The following is a 5,826-nucleotide window of genomic DNA, read 5'->3' as shown; positions in this document are numbered from 1 at the left end:
TATCAAAAACTCACTTTTTACGACATTCGGCACCATGCCGGTTTTGTCGTGAAACTTCGACAGGTCATAACTTCTTCGTTATAACTCGGATTTCGGCATTCTTTATATATCCATAATCCTTGTCACGACCACTACAACTTTCTAAATAGATATCGGCTTTATCTAATATTTAATTTCGACGCTCATTTTTATTCTTAATTAATTTACCCTAATAATTAAGCATAAACACATAATATTCACATAATCCCTTTTCATTTCTTCAAAATGAGTTACAAAGGTTAACCTAGACTATTATGTCAATATTAATGCTTAGCCTTGAAACATGGGTGTTACAATTCTCTCCCCCTTAGAATGATTCCGTCCCCGGAATCACACATCAGCAAACAAATACGGGTAAGGACTCATCATGTCACTCTCCGTTTCCCAGGTGAGATTTGGCCCATTCGTATGTTTCCATTGCACAAGAACTAAATTGACCATCTTGCGTTACAACTTCTTAGTCTTACGGTCAATGATTGCCTCTGGTTCTTCAATCAACCTCTTGTTTTCATCCAACCTTAATTCAGAAATTGGAATTATGTCGGGCACATCTCCCATGAACTTCCTCAAAAAACACACATGAAAGGTGTTATGAAGACCCTCTAGTTCTTCTGGTAATTCTAGCATGTAAGCTTGACTCCCGATCCTCTGAAGAACTTTAAACGGTCCAATAAACCTTGGACTCAACTTTCCCGAACCGCGTAACATACCTATCTTAGTCGGACTCAATTTGATATGACCTCTAGGGTCGGAATAACAATCATCTTCTTAGTCATTACCGAAACAAAGGTAATGAAATACTCGAACAAAAACGGAATCAATTTCTGGCTTCTTGGTAACCTTGTGACTTTCCTTAATCCAAGTACGAGTCTTGTGCTTCCGATAGTATGGGCCTCTACTACCATTCACACCTACTCCTACTCGTCCCAAGTATTGTCTCATAGTTCTCCAAGTAACCATACAAGAATTTCAGATAGTCATTCAATTCATCAGATGGCAAAACCAGGGTTTATATTATTTCTTAAAATAATTACACAGAGGTTCGAGTTTAACCCATACTACGCCTCTAGTAGGCTACACCACAAGTTACTAACTGCATTGCTACTTTATATCTTAGCTTTGGGAATATAAGGTCCTTACTCCTGATCCCTTGTATTTCCATCTGCTTCATTAAGGATCATTTGGAATGCCTTTGGTTTTGGTTTTGGTGGAACATTGGGCATTGCTGCCTCTTTCTTCTTTGGGTAGTCTTTCAAAATGTGCCCTTCCTCGTTACATCGATAGCACATCCTCTTGTTGGACGGACACTCGTTGGCATAATGCCCAGTCTTTCAACACTTGTAGCAGGTCACCTCTTCGCTACATTTCCCGAAGTGCTTCTTTTTGCACTTCTCGCACCATTTTGCTTCGCCTTCTCCTCCTCCAGGCTTCGAGAATTTTCTTTTCTCGTTGGACCCTGAAGTCCTTTCAAAATTTCTTTTCTCGCCAACTTCAATCTTGTTGGCCGCTCTTCCCTTAATCATATCTTCTACAGACTTGGCAGCCCAGATAGCCGCCTCCAAGCTAAGTGCTTGACGCACTGGCACTGCATACTCCCGTGGAAGTCCCTTTGCTTACCTGTCTATTTTCGTTATCTCATCTAGGACAATACACAAAGCAAACTCCATTTTGTCTGTGAAGTTATTGGTGTATCATCAATGGTCATACTTCCCTTCTTCAACGTCAGGAATTGGTTTTCTAGGTCAAGCACAATTTGGGACGAGCAGTACTTGCGCTTAAAGTGCACCAAGAACTCTGCCCAAGTCAGTTGCAGTGGCTCATTAGGGATTAGGGTTTTCCCCAGAGTATTCCACCAACGAGCAGCACTACCTCTGAACTGACGCACTGTAAATGTGGTTTGTAACTTGCCTTCGCAACCACATGTCATGAAAGCCAATTCCATTTCCGAGATCCAATCCATTACTCCGACATGATCTGCTTTTCCAGTGAAGGTTGATGGCTTGCAAGTCATAAAGTCCTTATACTTACATCCATTTCTCTCCACTCTATTCTCGTGGTTATTTCTCCCAACCACAAGCGGTTCACTATGACCAACAGATCTACTATTGTTTCCTTCTTCAGATCGATCGTCATTTAATTCACGTTGTTCAACAGGAACTGAAGGTTCATCCCTGTTGTTTAGCAACATTTGCCTCATTTCCTCCCTTTGTTCAGCCATCATTGACTGAATCATGGCTCGTACCCCAGCCATGGTGATGGGTTCTGGTGCAGCTCCTACTATAGGCACCTGTTCCATCACTTGGGGTTGAGGTCGCGGATTTCTATTTACATTTCCAGCTCCACTTCGGGTTCTTGCCATTATGATCTATACGCCAAATTAGGTGAATTTAAACCTTTATCCACGACAGGTATTTAAATTCTCCATATGTTGCGGAATTTGTTCCCAAAAGAAAACATGATAAAAGTTTATCAAAACCTTTCTTTAAGAAATATATATTTTCATTTTATATAAAAACATCGGGATGTCATGTTCCAATACAGAACAAAAGCATAAACAAGACATTATAAGCCTTACAACAGTTATTTATAACTACTGGCCTATAATCCAAAAATCTCTCATCATCATCTGACTATGCTCAGGCTCTACTACCTGTAACATAAAAAGCTGAGTGGGTCAGGCTTGGGAGCCTGGTGAGCATACAGGGTTTTCAACCCACAATAAATAATAAACTTATCAATCAGCAATAAATTTATTAATTTCATCAACGAAACATAAACCTAATTACCCATTCCCGTTATCCACACCTTACGTCCCTAAAACAACTATCACTAGGGACCTAGCCTAAGGCTTTTCATTAGGAGGACAACATTGCTTCGGAAGTTCCTCGGCTATTTATGTCAAATAAGACAACCACTAATGTGACAACATTGCTTTCCTTAGCAATTTATGTCAAATAAGACAACCAATGGGGTGACAACATTGCTTTCCTCAACAATTTATGTCAAACAAGACAACCAATAAGGTGACAACATTCCTTTCCTCAGCAATTTATGTCAAATAAAACAACCTGACATAAAACAACCAATGTGGTGACAACACTTCTTTCCTCAGCAATTTATGTCAAATAAAACAAACATCGGGGTGACAACATTGCTTTTCCCTCAACAATTTATGTCAAATAGGCACGAAGTCACATCGTCGCCAAGGTTTATTCAACAGGCACTAAGTCCATAGCTGCCAACATACTAAATCCTAGCTACCAACGTACATATATACTGTACTAAATTCATAGCTACCAATATACATCTATACTCTAATTTTATCCCTCATTCATTATCTATCCCTGTTTTACCCAACATATTTGAAGATAAAATAGATATACATTTTAAATCATTTTAAACATGTATAAAACATTCATTCAACATCCATGTCAAATAAACAAACAACATATATACACATAGCACGTATTTTATATAAAATACTTCATATCTATGTGTAAGATGAAAGTGACTATACACTCACCTGATTTAATGAAAATCGGGCAGCAATTTGTTTCCTAAAACGATCGTTTCTAATAAAACCAGGAGTTTTATTGAGAAACCGGGCTCTGCGAGGGTCGGGCTTTGAAACCGAAAAGATAAATTTTATGGGTCTTCGGGCACTTCGGGACGTGTTTCGGGTGCTATCATCGATACCGGGGCTTCGGGGGAAGTTGAAATGAAAGAAATATGGGTTTAGGGGCTAAAAGTGACAATTTTCCAAATATTCCCCGGGAGGTCTCGCACCCTCCTATTTATAGCATGCGAGGCTGCTGATCCAAGGGTTGAGAAGAAGCCACGCGTCAGCAGATCCGAAGAGTAGTCCCATGGCTCGCACGTGGGTTGCGCATGCGAGGGCCTCGCTGGCAGCTCCTGATTGGACCGAGGTCTAGTCCGAGGAGGGGGGTTCTGTGGCACACCTGCGAAGCTCGGATGGGTCATCAGTAGGCACGCGTCGCATTCTTAGTGGACTGAAGTTCGGATGCGAGCGCAGGCGACACGTCTCAACAGGTGGCCTAGGGTGACTCCGCAATTCGGACACGCGGCACATTTTGGGCGAGGGTGACGTGGCCGAAGTCCACGTATGCGAAATTTCCCGGTTTTGACATTTTTTCTCGATTTTCGCGCCAAAACTTCTAAAATTAATAACTTTCGCATACGAGCTCCGTTTTTGACGTTCTTTATATGCACGCGTAGCTAAAATTACGCTTTACAACTTTCGTTCAGACTTCGTCGGCTAATTTTGAATTTAATTTTTATATTATTATTTTTAACAGACCTGGACAGGAAATCCGTTAAAAATTCATAACTTCTTCATCCGACGTCCGTTTTCGTCTGTCTTTTTACCGTTGGGCTACTATTGACGAGATCTTCGATTCTCGTTTAGGTCGTGTCGGCCAAAAATCACTCAATCTAAAATTCGAGTTTTTAGCTGTCTAACTGCTAAGCTGAAATTAGAAAAATCATAACTTCGTCATACGAAGTCAGATTTTGGCGTTCTTTGTATACATACTCTCGGTTTAATGAACACTACGACTTTCGTTTAGATCACTAAGGCTAAAAAGTAGTTTATCAAAAACTTACTTTTTACGACATTCGGCACCATGTCGGTTTTGTCGTGAAACTTCGATAGGTCATAACTTCTTCGTTATAACTCAGATTTCGGCATTCTTTATGTACCCGTAATCCTTATCACGACCACTACAACTTTCTAAATAGATATCGGCTTTATCTAATATTTAATTTCGACACTCATTTTTATTCTTAATTAATTAACCTTAATAATTAAGCATAAACACATAATATTCCCATAATCCCTTTTCATTTCTTCAAAATGAGTTACAAAGGTTAACCTAGACTATTATGTCAATATTAATGCTTAGCCTAGAAACACGGGTGTTACAGTTCGCCAAACTCCAAGAACACAACAATTTTGGGACCAAAATAACCTTAAAATCATTGCTAATTTAGATATAAAGACAAAAATCAGAGGGTGAGGACTTTATACCTCACAAACGTCCAGAAGATAAGGAGAATGGAAGAGCTTGGTTAGAAAAAAAATCTTCTTGCACTAGAGACCATCTTCTTCTTCAAAAACACACAAAAAAGACACACAATGAACTCATAAATCTCTAATAGGGTTAACGTTAGGGAAATGCAACGTCCCCAAATTCTAGAATACAATTTTCATTTAAAATAAGTTTAACCACATAAAAGCTTTTGCTTAAATACAATAAGTGATATTCATTTGTTTAAAAGCATAATGTTATCAGAGTCAAGTTACAAAAATGTGGAATAGAATCTTTGATGTATGTATAGTCCCCATGAGCTCTTCCAACGAACAACCTACAAAATATTTTATCCATAATTGTAAGCATAAAGCTTAGTGATTTCCCCAAGATAACACATATTCCACCATACATACAATGGCTCTACACAAGTTCTCGGCTATAACAGCGATCCGCCAAATCTACTATTCATAAGCATACAACATACATACAACCATACATATCAAACAATAACAGTTTGCCATCGGCTCTCAACCACCACTTCTATCGACTATCAGTTGCCCTGCTATCATCGGGCTCGCACCGTAACTACATCATCAACCTTGTGCGAGAACAATATCCATATTGGGGCCAATGCTAATACTGACAACTACCTCATGAATACTTAGTCACGTGTACTCGGGAGTTAGATAGATTATCAAGCATGTGATCCCACCCGAAAGCAATAAATCTGACAAGA

Source organism: Lactuca virosa, chromosome 2 (assembly GCF_052849685.1).
Source record: "Lactuca virosa cultivar CGN04683 chromosome 2, Lactuca_virosa_CGN04683_v6, whole genome shotgun sequence".
Lineage (NCBI taxonomy): Eukaryota > Viridiplantae > Streptophyta > Magnoliopsida > Asterales > Asteraceae > Lactuca > Lactuca virosa.
The sequence above is the reverse complement of the archived record's forward strand: the minus strand, read 5'-3'. Positions refer to the sequence as shown.